This window comes from Ambystoma mexicanum, chromosome 5p (genome assembly GCF_040938575.1).
Source record: "Ambystoma mexicanum isolate Mex_15411 chromosome 5p, UKY_AmexF1_1, whole genome shotgun sequence".
NCBI classification, from domain to species: Eukaryota; Metazoa; Chordata; class Amphibia; order Caudata; family Ambystomatidae; genus Ambystoma; species Ambystoma mexicanum.
Window position 1 is genome coordinate 136,041,880 of NC_090930.1, and position 24,173 is coordinate 136,066,052.

Below are 24,173 nucleotides of genomic sequence, written 5' to 3' on the forward strand. Positions count from 1 at the left end.
GCTTATTTTTAGTGATCATTTCCGGTATAAGTTTTAGTAATAATAACAATGCTACACATGTTTTACTGAGCAAAGCTCATTTTCAAAACCTGGAATAACCTTATAAAAGATGTTATAGTACAAGATCTTCTATTACTCCAAGATGAACAATATGGTACACTCCTATTTCACTCATTCAATAAGATATTCCTATGATAAAGAGGCAGTGGATAGATAACACCAATGAGGCTTCCAGCTTGCTTTGCATAAAATCAAAGAGCATTTTGAGAACATATTAATGACTGCAGATCTTCAAAGCTGATAAATATGTGTGATAAAAGGGTCAAAAAAACATGAGACAACAAAGTCAAAGTTCCCCTTTCCAGTGAGACCCACACTATTTTTAGGGTATTGTACAAAAATATCAAAATGTATTCAGTCTCATTATAAAAATATATAACAATTTTTATTGAATCTCATAAAAATACCATATAGAAAAACACGAGTTTTAGTATCTGTTTAAAAGCAACAAACACCCAAAACAAAAAGCAAGTGACAATTACTAATTTTATAAGCTTCGTTGACCATGAAAATAAAAAACTCTGATGTCAAAATGACTTTGGTATACTGCACCTTAAAATTTACAACAACATCTACCAAGTGAAACAATAAGTCTCTTGGCAAGAGACTAGTAATGATGTATGCTAGCTATATATGTGCTTTGTTTTTCTTTCAATCTATTTGAAATATGACTATGATTTATTGTTTCACTTGGTAGATGTTATTGTAAATTGGTGCAGTATACCGAAGTCATTTTGACATATATGGTATTTTTATGAGATTGAATACAAATTGTTATATATTTTTATAATGGGTCTCACTGGAAAGGGGCACTTTGTCGTCTTTCATGTTTTTTTGATTCTAATATACCCTTGGAAAGACAAAGTCCATAGGAAAGGGCGTTTCCCTCTATAAATGTTTGTGATAAAAGGGTTGCATGCTTGAATCACCAAGTACATAATGCACACGGGGCTTGGTGCCACTTTCATTTTAACAATACTCACTCTAACATTAGAATATTTGTAACATTGAGCCAAATATGTGAGAATAGAATGGCTGCAACGGCTGCAACATCGCAACATCAGTCGCTCAGGGTCCAAGGGTCGTCAGGGTTTCGGGTCTCTCGACAAGGATGGCTGTGCACATGCACAGTTCTATAAGCACATACCTTCTAAGGGAAATCTCTCTCTCTCTCTAGGATGAATCCATATTTAGGCACGCACACTAGAAATGGGACCTTTTCATTCACTATCCATACACAATGACAGAGGCATCCGAATTGGACAGTTTTCCTAAACGTCTCCATCTTTCATTTGTTCCACGCTCGGGTGAAACCCTGCCTTCCCTTGCGTCATTATCTATTTCCTATCTTGCAGACACCACCCATGAACAGAGAGATGCACTTTATAAGCACAACAGAACTCTTTCATACGAATTTCGTTGCATCTCCGATGGCACTAAAACATTAATTTAAATGAAAGTTTCTTTGAATATCGTTCGAGCACAACGATGAAAACATGCTATATGGAGGTAAAGACGACTGTACGCGTTTAGAACCGTTTACGCGAAGTTTCCATTTTAGCAAGTGCTTGCAACAGTTTGTGTCGAGAATTAAAGGAAAAGTAAGAAAAAGATCCCGTTGCGCCCCCTTAAGATTCCCACACACATTTTGTTTCACTTTCCTTTCGGCTTCAGTTTAATTATGGGCACACACTTGTGCAAGCACATACTAAGATGGAAACTTACAATTCTTTGAATTCAAGGTTCATAAACATAACTTGTGAACATTGGAAACTATCTTCCGCTTACATTTCGCTTAAATGACACAGAACCACAACCGAAAACGTGCGGTGAGAAAATGCAACGTATACAAAGAGTACTCAGATATTTTCATTGCACTTTACTAATATCCCCCCCCCCCACCTACTTCCTGTCTTTACTAACCACGCAGCCTTAGGACGGTCGGTTTCCCTCTGGGTCCAATCCTCTCCTCGGCACTTTATTTTCTGTCCTCAGACTGGGGTCTTGGAAACCTGGGCTAGAGCATAATACCTTCATCTTCATCACTAGGTGAAGCCTCGGCGGGCGCTGGGACCGAGTATAGATGATGATTACATTACCAACGTTCTCACACAGTCATACAGACATCCACAGATCACAGAATCTGAAAAGAGCTTGGACCCCCATGTAGTTGTCTACATACCAGCCCTTATCTATCTCTATTCAATAGAAAAGAAGAAAAATACCTGTTAATGTCACGAATGAGAAAACCGTTTAAAAAACACTGGCTTTAAGGCACAAGTGCAAATTATTATAAAAAATCTAGCACTTCTGGCACCTGTAGTGCCTTACATGTGGGTGCCCTTCGTGTAATGACCTGGTCAGTGACTGCTACATCTTCAGTCATGTGCTGCTCTTGTGTGTTGTGTCCTGTCAATTGATGGCTGCGCTGGTTGGTTTTGCATTAGCATGTACTCATCCAACATCCAGGCCCTTTGCCCTCTGTGACCACAGAGTCGTGGGTTGATCCTAGGAACCAGGCACAGCAGTGCGTGATGGTCAAGTCAGCGTCACAGGTCACCTGGACAATGAGGGAATGGAACTGCTTCCGGTTCTTGTAGACCTCCTCTGAGACTGAGGGGGGGTGGGCGGGGTGGGTGGGAGACACCAGGTCTACGTGTATGCAGTCCAATGCTGCTAACACGTTGGGCATGCCTGCAAACGCATAGAAGCAGGCCTTAGTGGAGTTTACCTGTGCCCGTGTGGTGGGGAGGGCGATGAGCTGGCCTACATGGTGCAGGAGGGCCTCCAGTATCTGCACCATCACTCTGGAGAAGGCAGGCTGCAAAACGCCCTGCAGCTGGTTCACAGAGTGCTGGAATATGCCTGTGGACAGTGCAGGACCGACAACCGTTTCACCAGCAGAGGTATGGCTGTCCTGATGCTGATCCTGATCCTGCTCCCGATGTCATTCTGGATAATGGTCAGGAGGTCATGAATAGTCTCCCTGTTTAGGTGGTACAGGCAGAGACATCTTTATGGGAGGGCAAAAGGGGCACTTGCCCAGGGCCCCCACCTTGGAGGGGGCCCCACAAGGCTAGCTGTTCTGAAGAATTAAGAAGAATTAAGATACCATTATTCACCATTCTTAAATAGCACACTTCAGGATATTTTATGGGGGGCTGCTGAGGCTCTAAACCCATTGCCTTTCTGTTTTGGCAAGTGCATTTTGCCTTTATTAATTCATCATGTATTGCTTTCTGTGTTCACTGTGGTATACATAGTTTGTGTGTTTCTTATGGCAGAACTCTGTAGCATTCTTTCCTTCCTGTGGGAATTATGTTGATCATGTGCAATAGGCAATGGTGAAATGCATATTGATAAATTGAGTGCCGCAATGGTCCAGAAGCCAGCTCGGTGTGTGAAGCACTCATTGCAGAGATGTGTTCATATGCAAAATTAGAATATCACATTCCAGCAAGGCTAGTTGAGCCTTTCCTATGTCTGAAGTTTATAAACCTGCCTGTATGTACTTGGTTTTGCAGAACAACCTCTGCTATTATCAGCAATGTACCTGTACCAGATAGGGGTTACTATAAAAACTAACATATCATCCATATGGTGAAGGTCTAGAAATTGGGTTGTTCAGATGGGGTGTTGTAAAACCTAGGCACTCACCTACAACGATGGCATAAGATGTTAGTCCAAGAGGTGAATAAATATCCAAATTCAAGTCTATTCATGTTTGTATCCTGGATTTGCCAGCAGATGATACAATGATCCTGGTCAAATTAGCCAATATATCTTACATTGCTGTGCTGTCTTCTCTGAGGTTGGCCTTCTAGCGTGCTGCTCATATCGTTTAGCCCATTACTTGATCTTTCTTCTTATGTAGGCCATTTGGGTGGAAGGGTTGGTAGACGACGGAAGAGAGCGGACCATATGTTGCAGGCCTCATGCAAGCATATTTTAAGGTCTGCTTGTTTGACACAAAAAATGGTTTGCTTTTTGGTAAAAGTCAAAGGTTTGTATGCACGTTCATAAACGAAAATGTCACAAGCCATTGTTTTAGAAGTGTTTAAAGCTTTAAAACACAAAAGACAAACCCAGATTAAATGTGTTAAATCACATCGATTGGTATGTTGGTTCTTATATACTTCCCTGTATGAGGGAGAGAATGAAGCTAGAATCATTCCCATTTTGCATAACACCCTTCTATAATATTTTGTTTAAAAATTATCATGCTTGGTAATGTGATTTGTGTACTTTACAAGTCTGTTTTTTTATAAAATGAGATTGTTTTAGTTCATGGTAAGAACTGTAAAAGAAAGTGTTCAAATGCAGAAATTGCAGAGTTGGCACAAATCCCAGCTTCACCCCTTAACCAATGTGTGATACTGGGCATCTCATTTAATCTTGTTTTGCCTAACCTCTCAACATTGCCAGTCCCTAAACCTTTCAAAATTGTCAGCCCTTACGAGTGATTTCCTTCTCATGGTATGATCTTCATAAAAGACTTATTCATGGTTTCACTGTGTTAATAGTGAGCATATTTATATCGCACACCACAGGCATTTGTTCCTTTGATATCTAATGGCAACACTAGTTGAAAACCCTATCCCTCTTCTAATCTCAGTCTGTCTGGATCAAGACACCTTGCTGGAAGCTTCTAATCTGCCTCCACTATCCATGCTATGCTATGTTTAGCGTTCTCCTTCCTTCCAAATGGTGGTCTCTATCCATGCATGAGCACTTTTGCATTCTGCGAGGCAGCTAATGTGAGTTCTCTGTCTATTATGGGTTACATGTACCTTTTACATACGGTACTACATTAACACTACATCTACCTTCCTGGATGTCATTGATAAAAAGTATCCTGTGTGTACTAGAACAGTAACCCCTTTGTTGACTGCTAATGTTTGTCTTCAAATGCTACTTGTTTATCATTCTGATTAGAGCAAGAATGAAGAGGGCAAGGGGACTTAAAGGGAGTAAAAGTGCTTATTATGCTGCGAGACAGCATATCAACCTATAGGTTGTGAGCATGAGTGGTGGAGGTTGAGGGGCGCAACCAGTATTCTTGATCCCTTTATTCCTTTGGTTTGGTGGAGGGGGGCCCCAAAGATGTCCGTGCCCAGGGCCCCAAAAGTGCTTAAGATGGCCCTGGGTACAGGGTGTGTATCTGGCTGTCTGTGAGGGCCCAAGATGTAGCCCTTGAGCGAGGGACCATGGCACGACTCCGCCTCGCCACCTGCATTTCCTGCATTGCCGGTATTTACTTTGACGGAATTACCTGCGCCGATGATTCCGGGTGAGGTGCTATTGGTGCTGGTAATTCCAGCAAATGTGTTCCGGCAAACGTATACTTTGTGGGACCAGTAAAAGTGTTGTTAAACGGTTTTACCGAATCTTTAACTGTTTTCCGGCAAAGTTGGAATGAGGGCCCATATCTATTCTGGACCTGAACAAAGTGCTACGAAAAAGGAAGTTGTTGTCAGCTAAAGATTTCCATTGCCCAGCCTCCTTCACGGAAGACTATTTGGAGACAATTGCAGCCTAGTCCCAAAATAACTAAAATTAGCCACCACGAAATCCAATTCTAATCCTCTTGAAATATCCACCCATCAACCCATATCTAATTTCCCTTGCCCAGGTAAAATCCTAGAGAAACTGGTTACTTCTCTACGTTCCACACAAATCAGAATCTGGCTCTTGCCCCACTAGAAGTACAGGAACAATGCTTAAGTACATTTGAGAAAATCCTCAAAATGGCCCATGCCAATTTTGTGTGCTGATTTTATGGATTATGATTCCCTAGAGCATAATACCTTTGTTGATTAATACAGCGCACATTGGGATTATGGGAAAATGTGCTGAAACTGCGAGATCCTTTCACCAAGACAAATCCACAAAGGTGAGACTTAGTCACTTGAAATTGATTCCTCGCTCACTCATTTGTGAAGTCACCCAGGGATCTGCCCAATCCCCTTACCTACTTTAATGTGTATATCCACCATCTGGCTGAAGTTATTGCAGGGTACACAACACATGGTCAACTCCCCGGCTCTGTTCAAAATTGTGAAGAAAAATATTGAAAGGGGCCTCTCTCAAACTGTTAATTGACTACTCAACTGTGCATCAACTCCCTGTGCATTTATTTGGGAAAATAGCATGCTGCTTCTTCTTTGCACCACCAACCATGATCATCTTCCTTTCGAATGGCCCTAGTCTTAAGCAACCGTCTCTAAACAAAGCCAAAAATGAAGGGGTAATCTTTGACTCCTGAACCAACCTCATTCTTCAAATACATGCTGCGACTCCCCCCACCCTCCTACTGCCCACTCACCTGCACACACCCTGGTTCATCTCCAGGCTCTGGAAACAGTTATTTCCAATCACAGACATGAGTGTAATTTCTTTTTTAAGGGAAGATTGAATTGGGCAAAGCCTGGTTCTCTTAGAAACAAACAAAAAAGCATCAGCACCACAGATGGCAGCTATGAGTGCTAATAGCAATAAATACTGCTTTCATGGGTCCGCAGGGCTGGAATGCTGCCAGTGGGCCTACCTGCCTCGGGCTTAAGGACATTTAGCAGCTCTGCTCACCACCAACAGTGGTATTCTGTCTCGGGAGGAAAGCTTAGGGGCAATGTGCTCGCCTTGGAAGCAAGACGACATACAGCAACACAGGTTCGATACCCGGGTCAGCGCTTCGAAACCTCTGGGTATTAAACGTGTTATAAATAACCAATTGTAATTTAAAACTAAATTGAAACCAGTTGATATCAACGACAGACAAGGGTCACCTTGTCCTCATGAAGTTGACAAGTACCTTACCTCCTGCAACACCATAATGCATACTTAGTCCCAGGTATGACTTCCCTTTAACATTGTGATCTTTTTGATTTATGAAACTTCGTAAATTTTCCTTGCACAGCAAATGATGGGTGATGCATAAAATACACTGTCCTGTGCAACAACGACTGCACCCAACTACACATATCGTTGCACTGAAAGCGGTCTTCAGAGCCTATTTTATCATATCTATTTATTAATTTGAGTCCATTTATGCAGCTAACCTTTACGTTTTATGCTCACTAATACGTAAATTACATCAGCAGGACACAAGCATGCCGTACTGTTGCACATTTTATGTTTTGGGTATAAATAACGTCTGGTGACATTGCACATATTAGTAAAACATTGCTAATCAAATATGTTTGTTTGCTAATCAAGAACATTTTAATGAGCAATCTCTGCTAATCAGTTTTTGAAAACGAATGTATGCCTTTGGCCCCATTGTTATTAAAGTGCATAACACTGAAAATCACAACTTATGGTTACCAATGCAACAAAAGCTCACTCACCAATATGCACTACCCAAGTTCTCATACATGAGAACACAGATACTAATAATGGCATCAATTATATCACGTGTGCCTTTGCTGCTATCAAAGATATCAAATCTTGTAATTTTGATTCTCAAATTAAACAGCACTTATTTCTAGACTATGCTTTACAACTGACCTAGAATTGATTAATCCACAGCTGACAAGATGTTGTTTGGCCCATACTTGAGTCTCATGAGCCAACTCTGCCCCAAGTAGAGAGAGACAAAGGATGTTATGTGGATCAAAGCATAACACTGTACCCAAGCTTTAGTTTTTTGTCACTACCTGGCAAACGCACCCATACAGTCACTTGCAGCAACTTCAACGTCTCATCACACTTCAGAATGGCACATTGAATTAGATGCTCGTTGCACTTTCGATAGCATGTCCTGGGAACACCTGCGTGAGCTGCTATCAGCACTATCTGTTTGGCCCAGATTTCTCTAAGTACATAATGGCAAACTTCAGGATCCCCTAAACGAGGGGTAAGGTAAATGGTCAATGGTCGTCCCTAATTAATCTTGAGAAGGGCACCAGGGAGGGATGCCCTTTGTCCCCCCTCGTGTTCGCTTTCGCCATGGAGCCTCTAGCCCATAGGATTCACCTGTACTCCCAGATCAAAGGTTTTGGGGGGCATTAACCACAAAGTAGCTCTATATGCCGACAATGTTCTATGCTCCCTCACAGACCCACTGCTGTACTTGCCAGAGCTACTGGTGCTGCTGGGAAAGTTTGGCTACATTTCCGGATTCTATTTAAACCATAAATAATCGATTGGATTGAATAGTACTGAAGCGCCTGAAATCAGCCTCTTTGAGAGCTCGATTCCCATTCCCCTGGGATGACCAGGAGATTTCTAATGTGGGTGTTCACATCACGCCTAGATATGAATCCCTCATGGGAAGCAATATATTCCCCCACTATGGAAGGAAGCTAAAGAACTGTTAAAGCAATGAGAATTACAAGAGATCTCCTGGTCGGGCCAGATCGATGCTACTAAAATTACACTGCTTCCCAAATTGCTCTATATTTTCCAGTCGCTTCTGCTCTGGATCCCAGAGAATGGCCTCTTAGACCTTCAAAAGGTAATTGAGAAGGGTCTATGGTGACATAAGGAGTTTTTAATGTCTCATATATACAAAGGTATATCCGTGCTGCCCAGATGGCCCCTATGTTAGATTGGGTTTCTGAACAGAGAACCTCAAAATGGTAATCGATAGAACAATGTAGTTCAGCTTTCCCATCTTCCATTCTTTTCGAGAAAGGCCAGGTGCTACGTTCCGGATCTCCTAGTTACCACAATGTCACCCTATCACTTTGGGACAAGGTGTGTAGTCAGCAAAGGTTTAGAGCTGGGGTGGGGCCTCTTTCCCTGGTTTTCCACAACCCAGACTTTATGAAAGGTTTGACCGGCAGGGACTTCATGAAATGAGAAACACTAGCGCTTCAAAGATGCCCTCACCCTCTCATTTGTTGAGCATAAAGAAATGTTTAACCTACAAGAAACAGAGCGTTTTCGTTACAACCAAACACATCACTGGATTAATAATGGTGGGCTAAAGTCTACTGGATCCCGGCCACTGATGGGTTTAGAACTAGTAAGGGATGGACAGGAATCGAAGAAAATGTCTACTTGTTATCACTTGCTGGAGCATGCACCCCTTGATGAGAAACTCCTATACATGATTAAATAGGAATGGGAGTTGAGTAGGGACATCTCAGAGGAGTCCCGGCAGCGCATTTGGACCAGGGCACATCATTTTGGACAAGGGCACATAAAAGCCCTCACTGCACCCTAGTAAAGGAGGGTGCCTTGAAACTCTGCTTCCACTGGTATATGACCTGTCTGAGGCTACACAGGATCCACCCTGAATATTCAGATCGATGCTGGAATGGATGTGGCCAACTGGGAGATTTGGCTCATATGTGGTGCTTTTGCCCAATCATGCAGACATACTGGCAGGAGATTTGCTCGAAAATGAAAAAAATAACAAGCAGGCTACTTCTGATGTGCCTGCATACCTTGATTCTGGGAGATATCCCAGATGCTGATGTTTATCCTTTGACCGTACCTAAAGCAGAGTTAATAACTCACCTCCTCATGGCAGCGTGGATACATCGTGCTAGGTTCTGGAAGGCCCCCGAGGGCCTGTGTATAGCTTATTGGTAGGTCAGGGTATGGAGATAGTCACGATGGAAAAAGTTTCTGCCTTGGCAACAGACAATGTCGAAATCCGCTTGCACCTTGCCCCTTTGTGGACTTTTTTTCGGGAGAGGGAACGCAGGCTGCTAGCGCTGACAGCCTTATTTTTGGAGTGACGTGAATCGGAGCGGCCACAACCATCCACAATGTCATGCTTTATTATGTGTTGAATTGTGTTGGACTCAGAGGGTGAGGGCTGATCTCTGCTCAGTGCAATAAACATTGCAGACTCATTCGTGACCGCTTTTCTTTTAGTTTTCTTTTTCTCATTGTGGCGGTTCTTGTTACAATGTTAAAAAGAAATGTCGATGGTGCAATGTACCTATATTGAACTACTTGTAGCCTTGTAAACTCTTTCTTGCATGTCAAGTTCAATAAAAAATACTTTGCAAATAAAAAATAAATGGCACATTGAAATAGTGCTTATGCTACAGAATAAAGTCAAATAATCAGGTACCCTCTAGCACCCATGCAGTGTCTGTCTGGGTTGTGTGTTTATTTCAACACAGTTCATTGACTGCTTCCGTTGTTTATTTTGCAGTAACATCTTTTGTTTAGTGACATAAAATATCGTCGGTGATTATTTTAAAAAATCTGTTCCGATCATCATCCAAAGCTACCTCGAAATGCCTCATGCTTGATACTGGCGTGCATATACATGGTTTTCCCATGATCCCCAAGAACTACAACTCCCACAATCCCTTCATCCACTATGAAAACCCAAATAATGATATGCAATGGTCCTGTTCCAATAATGAGACCAAGCAGGGGCAGGCGCTCAGTCACCATCACGCCCACTCTGCCTTTAGAAAATAGGTGCATTGCCATTACATGCCCCCCTAACCCCATTTTTGAACAATACTAAGAAGAAGAGGAAAAAGGGAGCTATGAAGATTACCCATGGGAGCCAAGGCACCAAGGATTCCTATGGGCAGTCGCCATTTCAACCCAATAATGAGGCCAGGCAAGACCAGGCCTCCCTCCACAACCATTCCCATCTGAGATCTGTTGAGCCTCCCAGTCAGTATAAAAGGCTCTCTAAGACAAACTATGTACAGTGCCCTTTCATGCATGTGCATGCAAGTGAACACATGTCATCTTAAAACAAAAAAAACACAGCTTCATATAGAACCCCAAAAGCTTTTTCGTCTCACAAATGCCAAGCAACTACTTACTGGGATGCTCTCCTAAAACTTCAAGAATCCCAAGGCCTTAAATGCAATTGATGTGTTTCTGTGATGAAAAGAAAAAGTATGAAATGCCCATGCTGTTGCAACTGTGCTGTCTCTATTAAAGCTGATTAAAAGAGGAAAATGGAGTAAAAATGCAGCCCTAGTTTAAGACAATTTTCATTTCACACAATACTACATGTGTACTAAATCAATGTAAAAAGCATGTTCATGATTCAAAATGCATTAAAAACATTGTAACCTACAAAATGCATGCAGTTGAGTGAAGTGAACAAAACCCAAATTCCCTTCTACATTACTCAAAGTATTATCTTGATAGAATTATTAACAGAGGAGAGTGTTGAAAAAATAAACAGACCAGGTCTCATCCCAGTTGCTTCTTTCAAGTAACTGTGTGGCTTGCTAAAATAAAGAGTGCATTTGCAAGCTGCTGCTGTCCAGGCTGTCACCAGTGAACTCCATGTTTCATGGGGATGCTGTAATTAATAGCCTGCACAATCTATTCGCAAAGAAGAATTAAAAGAAGAATTAAAAGGGCTGTATTGACAAGATTTCTGTGCTTCAAAAGGCCTAACATGCACATTGTCTGGAGGGCTGCCTGGAGGTGATCATTTGTTTTTGGTTTATCGTACTGATGTTTTTATAATGCGACTCCGTATTCAATTCTAAAATGAGAAACTAAATATTGAGATCTACTATTCAAGTCATTTGTAATCCCTTTTCAAAACAATTTTACCATCTTAAGATGGCTGAGGTGTCTTGTCTAAAAATTAATGTTACATGTTTTTTGCATGCATTTATTGACACAAGATACTGCTTAATTGCTCATGAAAATCCGTAGCACAGCCGAAACATGTGCTTACTCATATCTTGCTAACATGTACCCAAATTAATTATGGCTATAGACCTTTTCTATTATTTTGTATTAAAAAATAAATAGTAACCCAAACAATATGTATGTGTGTGTGTGTACAAATATCTCCTATAAAAGAAGATTCGGCACGATTTGTGGGTCTGTATAAAGTCATACTTTTACAACATTTACAGGTATCACAAAGAAAATGCTAGGAGTAATTAACTTAACCTTGACTTAAACCTGAGGGGCTATCAAGTTCACACAGAAGTTGCTGGGTGTATGCCAGGTGTAAATCATAGTTACTCAATCACTTTTATGTGAATCAAATATTACTTTAAGCCAACATCAAGTCATATTAACTTGTTTGTGAATAGGCTGTTCAGAGTAGTAGCACACAAAAAACATTCCATCAAATGTGTATATTGGTGCATATGTAAGATGTTTAACAAAAAAATTAAAAGAAACAAGATAAAGTCAAGATAAAGTCAGAGTAACTTCTTTGTGAATAGGGTGTTAAGGGTAGTAACCAAATGTGTAGATGTATGCGTATCAAAGATGTTTGTATAAACAATGAATGTGTAATAAAAAAGAAAAATGATTTTTTCTTGTATTTAAATATAAAAAAAATATTTCAAATCAAATATTTTATCATTTATTTTATTTATTATGGTTACTTCTTCAGCAAGAAAATTGCTTCATGAAGCAATGGGGCCATGTACATGCGTAAAGGTTTATGGCAAACATTACATGGTTATAGGAGGGGGTGTGTACAGTCCTTAAAATATAGCATGTCTTACCAGCGTACCATTAAAGGAACATGTAACATTGCTGAGAGGGTGTGTGTAAGTGGGATCTAATGGATTGCTACATTGCAGAGTGCAAAGAAGATGCTCCTTGAAAAAGTGGGGTCTTGATTCCTTTTTGGTTTTTGTGCTTTTTGGTGGCATAAGCCACCAGATTCCGCCAAAATATTGGTACTGTAAAAGAGAAGGAGAAAGGGGAGTTCGGGAGCAGTGTATGCCGTTGGCATGTACACCTGCCGACGATTTGCTATGAAATGGTCAAAGTACCAGCTGGCCTTGTTTTTTCGCATCTGCTTTGCCTAGTTTTTTTACCCATGTGCATCCGCCATTTGACGTGCTTTAATGAGTTCCTCAAGAAGGGAGAGGACACACTAATAAAGGCAGAAACGGCAAGTATATACATTTCTCTCAAAGCTCTTTGAGGGCGGGCGGTGAAGGGATGTACCCACACCAGTGGCCAGAGATGAAACTAGGGCTCACTCTCATCTCCCCATTACAAGCCCTTGCTTGCTCCAAGCAACCGCAGAGCTCTGACTGGCACTTGGTGTTTATAAATTGTGGGCGGCTCTTATTCCCAGCCCTCTACCCTACACCCACATAGCTGGAATCAGCAGGACTTGGAATGGCCAGAGCACCGAACGCCTGCATACAGTCTGTGACGGCACGGGAAGGGGCAGGCTCTCTGCCCCTTGTATGGGTCTCCCTCCGCCACAGAAGGAGGGAAGTGCTTTAAGTCCAGCAGGAGACATGAGGAGGTCTTCCAGAGGAACCCACAGCTTTGTATATAATGCAACCGGTTTTAAAGAGGTTGCATGCTGTATGGCTAGCCCCGAGCAGTTCATTGAGTGTGGCGTTATCTGGTCCTATTTGCAGAGACCTTTCATGAGATGGGCCACGGCATGAAGGATGCTTCTCACAAATGCTATGGTGGTGGTGTGTAGGTCTGTGTGGAGGGCGTGATAGAACCTAAGATTGTATCGTGGATCTGAAGCTGGTGTCTGGGAGGAAAGGCTTCATTTTCCTTCGCTGTGTCTCTTTTGAAGGCTAAGTGGCTGCCTATCCAAGACTTGGAGCAAAGTGTCAGAGGTGGGATGATTCATCGGATGTTCACGGCAGACACCTAGGTTTGGATGTGGGAGCGTTCAGTGTTGTTGGTGAGGAACAGGAATTTCGTCTTGATGTTGATCTATTTGAGGGAGGCATAGAACATCCAGGTTTGGATCAGGGCGAGGCAACCCTTGAGTAGACAGATGTCTACTATAGATTATATTTTTAGGTAGAATTGCGCATCACCTGTGTATTGGTGGATGCAGGTGTGGCGATTGGCAAAGAGGCATCCTGCGGGGGCCATGTGAAGGGTAAAGATCACAGGTGAGATGATGGATTCGTGTGGAAATCCATAGGTGATGGGTAGAGGTAGAGATCTGGAGATATCCATCTTTACAAATTGTTGATCTTCTAGAGAATATCAGTAGAGAACATTGTCTCCAAAGCGCATGCACAGCATGTTGATGAGAGCTTAACAGGCGACTTTGTGGAAAGATACAGGAGTACCAGCAGTCAGGGATATCTGTTGTCAAGGATTCAGAGTGCCTCGTCAACCATTTGGTTGGTGGCTGTCTCTGTACTGCACCTGGATCTGAAGCCTGATTGATAGCTTTGTAGGATGCTGTTGGTATCGATGGGTGGCTACGGTTCTGTAAAGGAAAGAAAGGTGTGTGATGGGGCGTTAGTTTCTGAGATCATCGGGTCCAGTGTTGGCTTAATAACTGTTTTTCTTGTGCTGTAAACAGCAGATATTCGATCAAGTGCAGCCATTTGAGATATTAGTTTTCAATTGCCAAGAATTAGTCCTGACAATATTGCGGTGGTGCAGAAATTACTTTAAAGAAAACCAGAGGCCTGTTAGGAACCGTTTTCAAAAGTTAGATAGACATCCAGGTATACTGATTTCAGTAAGGGAAGAAATGCGAGGAAAAGAATGAGCAACAAAGACTGACATAATTCTACATTAAAGTGGTTTGTGGTTATATTTTCTTGTCTAGAAAAGTAGGTAGCGCGAATCAGTGATTTTACACTGCAGCTTTAAATCCCGGCTGCTATGTTCTGCTGGTAAAAGACTCTGGCATGCTACTTACTTGGAGATTTAAACCTTTGTGGTGTACTGGTGACCTACAATACGGCAAACCTTTAATGTGTTTACACTGACTTTTCGCTTTAAACATGCGTTTGCATTCTTTTAACATTTCATTTCCACTGGACTAACTGTTGAAGTACAGTAATTGCCAAAATTCAGAAATGCAAATCTTAGAAAGTCACTTAAAAAACTTTAGTTGAAGACACATCAGATTGGGCCGGATTCATAGCAGTGTTCTATAATGGCGCAATCCCAGTGAACAACACTCTGTGAATCAGGTCCATTATGTTTTTAGCTTCTTGAAAATAAACTACATAGTCGATTTTTGGGATTTGTTTTTGTAGTCCCGTAGCCCCTCCAATAAAATGCCAAACCCAAAACAATCTCCTTCAGTGTATTACAGTTTTTGTTCCCCATGTCCGGAAGAAACTACAAGTATGTGCAAGCCATGACGTCATGTGTAGCACAATAAAAGTGGGTAGAGCACAAGAACATATAGATCACTGCGCTGATCATGGTTGTTTTAAAAGTTGATCCTGCAGCCGGCGAGAGGTTCTTAGGTGACGGTGCTTATATGTCTCTGCAGGTTTTCAGTGGGTTTGGTTAAGAGCCAGGGTCACCTGGGCACAGGATCACTGAGAATATAGTTACTGTACTTGGTTGAATTTTGACGCAAAAAATGAGAAGTCTTATCACTTGTTTGGTCATAAGCAGAACAGTGATTTATTAAGACATTTAAGCCAACACGTGTTTCGACCCAACAGGGGTCCTTATCAAGACTGGTGTGAGTATACATGTGGAGCAATTGATAAATGGTTGCAAGAACCACAACCATTTGGTTCAACCCAAGGTGAAGTATAATTGAACATTCCAGTGTTCAATGTGTTTAGTTCAGTTGTTTTGTTACATGTGGGTGTGCATACTTTAATGTCATGACAGTTGTAAATATATACATGTTTAATACAGGTTAAAAACATTGCAATGAGTGACATGGTATGCAACAGGTTTTACGTAAGAGAAGTTACGTTTATCATGATATGCTTGGAAACAGTTGTTTAGCGTGGTTAATACATGTCAAACCGGTGAGTGGCACCAGGAAGAGGGAGAGAAGGGAATAGTATAAGTTGTTGGAGGTAATAAGTACCCGGCCATGAATGTAGTCCAAGATGTTCTGGGTGCTTACTGTGTGTGATATAGATACGTAGAGTTGTACATAGGAGCTCTTGAATAAGGGCTGTAGGTGGATAACCTGCATGGTAAACATACATATTCATTCGTTAGGGCCCTTTTAGAGAGAAATAGGGATGCACAGGGATCGGGAAGGATTCATAGTGGAAAGTGCAGGTGCGTCAGCTGTAATGTTAAGGCATGCTAATGTGTGCCTCGCCTAGTACAGTCTGGGTGAGCCATTGACTGAGAAAGGTTCGCCAGTTCCATCCTATTATATCAGAGTTATATGCAGTTCAGGCCGGGTTTTCATTAGTAGCTGTGGGACGCTTGGTGTAGCATGGCCTGAAAGCGTGGGGTCAGTGTGCTATGGCTGGCTGGGGGGGCCCTGTCATGTGTAGCATCATGAGGTGTCGTGCATGGCCGTGAAATTCTCCAGCAACTATAACAGCTGAATTTCTGAATTTGTTCATGTTTTTAACTGCAACCATAAAGTCCCCACAAGCACATAATTCTCAGGGAACTTCTAAGGTTGGTAACCATAACTAAGGTTTTTCCAGTGCTTTATGTACACCAACCTAGCCACAGTGCTCATGGAGCATGGTTCCTGGGGCATGACGTTCAACTATGCCCCAGGCACCATGCCCAGAGGGCCATTGCCCAGCCCAGGTGTCCCATTACCCATCTTAGTTGCTGCTCTGAGTCTCTAGACACGACTCAGACCTGGCTCCCGGCCAGCAGAATGAGCTGTTGGTCTGCAGATCTGCCTGTGGATTAGTCTTCGGGCTGAGTCACAGTTCAGGCCTGGTTCTGGATCTGCAGACCCATATCAGACCCACTGCAGAGTCCACAAACCAAGCTCTGGGTCTGCGGGTACCAGCCCGATGAGTCCTTGGATCCTGCTCTGGGTTCCCGGGCCCTGCTCCGGACACATGGGCCCACCCAACCGAATCCAGCTCTGATTCGCCAAACCTAAAAACAGATCTGCGGATGTGGCTCGGCTCCAGATTTGAGGACTCAGACCGTTTGGTGGTCTATTTGTACGCTCTGTGGTCCCCCCCTGATCCCTGATGAGTTGGGGGTATTCCACAATCGGCTGCAATTATCTCTCTTAATTTTTGTGCCGATCAGTGTCCACAATTGTGATATGCTGGATCTCCGACTAAGTCCACGAGCTCAGCTCCCTCCAAGTCGATTTTGCCCACTTGCTTGAATTAAAAAAAACAGACTAAGGGGGGATCGCAAGTGAGACCAGGCGCCAACTTCTTGTGCTGGTTTGGATTCAGTTCGCACAGCGATTTAGGCTGTAATTAGGAACACAGATTCCCAATTAGAGATTGCCTGGTAAATACAACTTTTGTGGCTATCCATCTTCCCCTCCTTACCCCTCGGTGGAACTGCACATAACTTTATAAACACATTGGGAGTTTCATAGATATTTTGGGCCCGATCATTCATGGAAGCGTTTTATAATGGCGCACTCCCATAGGAAAACGTTCTGTGAATCAGCCCCTAATAGTTCGGAATGTTTCGTTGAAAAGTGTCAACGTTAGAAGCATCAGAAAAAGTGTGCGCTTTCTGGTGCGTTCTACTCAACCAGAACTACAGAGCAGAGGCAGTGGAGAAAAGCTAGCACTTAGGTTGCGGGTATGTTGAAAATCTGTGAACGCGCTGCAGTGCACAGTTCTTGCTTAGCAGGTTGGCATTAATTAAAGTCATACATGAAATAAAACGTGGAGGCATAGGAATCACGTATTGAAGGCAGAATTGTTTCTTATAAGGCACCGCCATCTAGTGGAAATTATTGTTCAGTTCAGTTTTATTCTGAAATAAATCCTTAATGTTATGCACAAAACACAGAATATATAGAATGGCGATACAAATGAATCATAAAAAGAACACATGAAAGAAAACCTAATCGAAAACAAAATACCAACTTGAGAAAACAAAATCATATCTGGCTAATTTACCTATGTGGGCTGTCCTACAATCGTACATAAAATAACGCTATTTTACAGATGTTATCTTCACCAGGGAAAACAACATTGGGACATGTTCAGCACATTAATATTACAAACGAATACATCTGATTAAAACAAACTTAAAACAGCACAGAGAATAATAACTACAGGGATGTGCACGATATATTTACAAAATGCATAATTCAAGGTGTGCTATGCTGGGTAGTGGGTAGCAGCACACATGGATAAAAACACCAACCCAGATAAATCAGGAAAACCCAACCCAATCAGATAAACCCAACCCAAAAAACACCAACCCAGATCAATCAGGAATGGAAACAAGATTGCAGCAAAAAAACATACACCGCAAATAGACTTAGACATGAAACGTTCATCTCTAATCAGGAACAAAGATCTGAATATTCTGCCCTCAATAAAGGCCTATCATACAGTCCAACAAATTGTTTTAACTACTTCCAAACCAACTCAGACATCTACAGATTTTGTAGAAGATTGAAACTAAAGACATTTTTCGAAATGATTCCAAGCAAACCAACCAAATCAGGATTATCATTGAGTCCATCATAACCTACAGTAGACTTATTGGAAGCAACGGCAAACCTACTCAACCTAGAGAATCTGGAAGAGGAATACACACTAGAAAGCTTTATTAATGAACAAACATATTGACATGTCTAGCAGAAGGAACAAACCTCAAACCTCATTCCACCTTGGTTCTAAATCAACCACAGGACAAGTCTGTGGATCTATTCAACAAAGCAGTGACTGAGAACCTAAGAATAATGTGTCTAAAAAAACAGAAAGTCAAAATCAACAGAAACCCGACCATGAAAGAAAGAGAGCAATTAACCCTTCTGGAAAGAAAAGAAAATAACTACATTGTAAAAGCAACAGATAAGGGTATTAACATTGTTTTAATGAATAAAGTGGACTACATCAAAGAGGCAGAGCACCATCTTACTGACAAAAACTGCTACAACAAACTAACCTCCAACCCCATCCCGGACCTTATGAAGGAATGGGTGGGGATGAGAAAAATCTTGTGTGATGCAGGCTATCTCAATTAAGATGAACTCTGATACATGAACATCCAACTACCGATCATGGCAACAATCTACTTCATCCCAAAGATCCATAAAGACTTTCTACACTTTCCACCCTGTCGACGATCATTAATGGTATTGGAGCGCTTACAGAAAAAATATCAGGCTACATCGATGAACACCTGCACCATTGGCCTCTAGCCTAGGATCCTATATTAAGGATACAACTCATGTTATCAAGCAGTTGGATTCTATTACATGGCTCGACAGCTTCAGGTTTGTTACTTTGGATGTCACCTCACTATACACCACAATCCAACACACAAAAGGATTGAAAACAACTGAATATTTTTTGAAATCAAGATCAGTTTCTTTCTTTGAGCAAAATTAAATGATATTAACCATGCTACAATTCACTCTGACAAACAACATCTTCTGCTTTAATGGTAAGCTATATCAACACCTACAAGGCACAGTGTTGGGGGCTAAATATGCCCCCATCATATGATAACCTCTTTAAGGGCAATTATCGGATTGAGCACACAGAAACACACTGCATTTACCAAGGAAAACAACATTGTCTACTGGGTACAATTTATTGACGAAATTCTAATCATCTGGGATGGAGATCAGAAATCCCTAACGGAATATGTCAACTATTTGAATCAGAACACCTACAACATCAAACTGACTATGGCTCAAAGCCAGGCTAAAATCTGCTTCTCAGACCTGTAATTGTATACAGAAAACAACACTGTACAAACTGCTCTTTACCAGAAACCAACAGCTGGCAACAGCACATTACATGCGTACAGTAACCACCCACGACACATAATCCATAATATCTCATATGGTGAAATCCTCAGTATCAAAAGAAACTGCAGCGATCCAGAAAAATGTGACCAACACAAAAATGAAAAACTGCTTCAATTTAAAGAAAGAGGTTACCAGGACAGAATACTTTGCAAAGCCGACAAAAGAGCTGAGAATGTTGACAGAACCGAACTAAGCACCAAGTGCCTTTCCCAAAATCAGACTTCTAACCACGTATATTTGAAATACTCATGTCATAAAGCACATTCTGAAAAAACATTGGAACATCCAATTGGACAGCCAGATCAATACTTTTTTGGACCCTTATCCATGTTTTACCTATCGCAAACCCGGAACGATCAAAAATCAAATCAGTCCTAGCTTCATGCAACCAGCAACCACCCCATCAACACTACCAGAATTATGGAATTTACCTCCCATCACAGGCAATTTCAAATGTGGGAATTGCAAAATCTGCCACGTATGATGAACGGAAAAACAACCATAGACTTAAATGGCACAAAGAAGAAAAAGATCCACCTGATTAACTGCAACACCAAATTTGTCATCTTTGGGATTCAATGCCATAGAAAGTACAATAAGAAAAATATGACTGATGGAACAATTAAGCGCATTTGATAACGATGACAAACTGTTCCCTGGCATTTCATTTTACCACAGAACACCCTGATGGTAACTCAAAAGATCTGAAATTTGTGAGTCTAGACAAAATGAACATGCCACCAGGAGGAGACAACAGAGAGAGATTACTTCGGCAGAAGGAAGCAAGATGGATAACCATTAATTGCCAATCAGGCTTAAATCAGGATAATGAACGTTTTAATTATCTTTGAAATAGATCCTTAACATTATCTAAAAAAAAACAATAAGTTAATCTATGAGATAATTCATTCCGGATTGTCAAGATATTCTTTGTATCAACATCTAACCCTCTTGCCTACCAATTGCAGATACACTTTTTGCCCCTCAATACAACAACCCTAGTCACTCATGTGAACTCAAAATGAGGTACCTTAGTACATCCCTCAATTTACAAATACTCGAAATATTCTTACTGCACTTAATATACATTGAGATTTACAATGGAGTCTGTTTCGCTTAATTATCTAGTGACCTATATTGGCCAACTATTATTCTGTACAGTAGTTTTTGCACACCTCGGGTGATTTCTATGTGATTAACCATTTTTTGGGCTCCAATTTCTCCATCTTTGGCAGCACTATATATATAAATATTTTTATCTTTCATTTCTGTTTTCACAGTTCTTATTTTTTCATTCTCATATCAAATATGACATTTTAGCATATTTGTCATCTCTGCACAGAACCTGCCAACATCACGGCTCGTGAGAGTTACGGCAAACGATACTTACTTGTATCATAGCCCAATGTATACTTTATAGGTTTTTACATGCAACTATTGTACTTTGCCATTAGTGACACAATTACCTAACCACTGTTCAATCACTGTGCCGCCGGTTATCATCACTTCAGTGTATTAAGCTATTCAACCTCATGCATCTAGTGGGATTATTACACTGTGATCGGCATTCTGATAGTCTTCGCTATGCACATCTCGGTTGTTTCTCACGTGAACCACATTTACAGGATCCCATCCTTGCAATCTCATCATTTCTATTTTCACGCTTTATAGGTTTTATATGTAACTATTGTACTTTGCCAGTAGTGATACAATTACTTAACCACGGTTCAATCACTGCCACTGGTTCTTATCACTCCAGTGAATCAGGCTATTCTTTCTAATGCATCATGTTGGGATTATTACACTGATTGGCATTGTGATATTCTTCGCTATGCACATCTTGGCTTTTTCTCACGTGATAGTGATAGCGCTGATAGTATAATTCTCATAATGATTGTTTATTGTAATCTGTTTTAAAAACAAGTAATGTCCTAGGGACTACTCTACTCCTTTGTTAACGGTATGCAGTGATAAAATCACGGCAAAACAATTGCAAAATAATTGCATGGTTTGATCCGTTAAAGGTGTACCCCATTACACCATTAAAGGGGAGTGGGGGTTGCAGGGGTGTCCCCCGCATCCTTTACATGGATTGCGGTGGTTTGACCTGTTAAAAGGGTACCCCATTACATCATTTAAGGGGAGCAGGGGTTGCGGGGGTCCTTTACATGGATCATCCTTTACATGGATTGTATTTTGTGTCCACAGCCATTTTTGCCACAATTTTAACAAATGGAGGAAATCTACTGCTGTATTTAGGGCTCAACAGTGGAGTCCTGGGTATTATGACCGACTGATTTTGGGTTGTGAATCCCCACTGTAAACAGTCACATGGGTGGTATTTCAAAGCAGGATTCCCAAAAACTTTGAAAGTTTTTAATTTTTTCTTTCTGATATTAACCTTTTGAGAGGTCCATCCAGGGGAAAAGAATAAAGGAAAGTATTTAACCTGTATTCCCCCAGACACACACTGTGGTCCATTTTTGGAAGACCCACCGAGAGTAGTGTTTTTTTATGTGACAGAAATCTGATGAACTCAGTTTTTTTGCCTGAAGGACTTAGGGCAAGCCACTTCAATTCTATCCCCTAAACCTAGATAAGCGGCACACTAGTGCAACCTATGGTCAGACACCACATGAGGGATTAGATAGAATGGTTGAAGGGCAAGTATTTTTTAGTTACTCATAGCAGAACATACAATGTTAAAGAAATAGAACTGGAGCCCTCTCCTTGCTATTAACCACAACTTCACCCATATTAAAGGGTAAATCGAACCAAAACTTATAATTTTTGATTAAAAGAAAACACATCGCCTACATTAACTGCAACAAGCTCTAAAGACTTTTTTAATTCAATACTTCTGCATGCATTCCTATTTAAGGACCCCGCAGCACAACTGCATATTTGAGAAACGGCTCTGCCGCATAAGTATGCTTTTTTACACATTAATTACACAAAGCCCAACTTATTTCCACTTCAGGAACGCCTTAGGCATTCTCTTTCAATCAGATAACATCAGTATTGTATGTCACAAGAACGGATGTATGCACAAATGCAGAGAAATGTACAAATGCCAGCATATGCATAGCATTTCATGCATTCTTTGTTTCGTCTTAACAAAGGTCTATATTAATTCTCCACTGACCTTCATTTGTTTTTCTCTTTGCGCCAAATTTTAGATCTCATTTTGTAGAGTGAAAATTGAAACTTGTAATTAAGTACAACTAATACTGTATTCAAAACACGAAAACTATCCTTGAAACCCCCCCCCCCCCTTGATGAACCAGCATTAACACTGCTAGGGAAACACATGTAGAGGACCATTCAATTTAGGACTAATCATTACAAAATACTCTTTCAATGACTCTTTTTATTGCCAAGACACTCTAATAAATGTATTTTCACAAACAACAAGTGACTCAATGATTGTATTCTTCTTGTCCAACTACAAACACATGGACAACAGGTTTTGGTGCGCAAAGTGTTGCTCTTCTTTCTAAAATTCATTTTCAACCAGTATTGGGCAAATACAATATTTGGAGCAGCAGGTCAGCAACAACCAGTAATCAAAACTAAAACGAAGTTCGCCAGTGGTCTGTATTTTGTCTGCAAATGCATTAGTAGTTCATGACCTTTTTAACATTAACCTCCAAGTTCCAATTTAAATAATATGCCACCATCCGCATTAGCATCTTTGTATGGCATGCATTGCCTTGACTATAAAATCGTTAGCAGAATCTTTTTACTTACCTCCTTGCAGCATGTCACGAGATTGAAGTTAGCAGGAACTATCGGGAATGGAGCTCCTATACATTTTTTTTTTTACTTTTAATAGGTTCACTACTTTACAATCAGTCTCACAGTTCCTGAACGGCTCCTCCGAGTACAGCCCTTTCGTTTTACTGAAAGGGGACGTTTTTTCAGGAATTGTATTGCCCAATGGATCGGGCATCAATCGATCCCTTTTTTTTTCCAATGCATCTTAACTTCAGTGTTCAGACATTTACACATGCAAATCCCAAGGGTCATAAACCACCATCTTGTGCTAATCTTATCTGTTGAACCATCGCCCTAAGTTCAAGCGCCCTCACAGCAGATCACCTGCCCCTCAAGCTGACATCATTAGAAGCTTATGCCCCTTGTCGTAATGCCAGTGTACGTCTCATTTGAATGTCCTCTGTGCGCAATCTAGTGACGTGTCTCCATGGAAATGTCAAGACGCCTCTTTCCTTGATAAGTAGCAACCAACCCTTTCTGATCAGACAACATTGGACTTTCTTCTTCCTTCCTATCAGTCTATTAATTTTGAGCCTCCATTACTTCTTTTTGCTCAGTTCAACTATCTACCAAGTATGGCAAACTGAGAACAAGTACTTAAACTATCTCAAATTAATCAACTGTGTTAGCGCTTTATATTTAAAACTTTTTACATAGAATTTACAAATGTCTTTACTAAACTGTAATGAAGTGACCTCCAGCCTTCTTAGGATTACTTGAGTATTTATAACAGGTACTTAAGTTATCTTTCTAGTAAGTTACATGGGAT

The 24,173-nt window shown here is 41.1% G+C and overlaps 1 protein-coding gene across 1 annotated transcript in view; it reads right to left on the minus strand.

The window, feature by feature from the left end:
• The window catches only part of ZC3H12B (zinc finger CCCH-type containing 12B), a 706,390-nt gene that overhangs the window by 457,217 nt on the left and 225,000 nt on the right, over nt 1-24,173 (minus strand). The window lies entirely within an intron of this gene.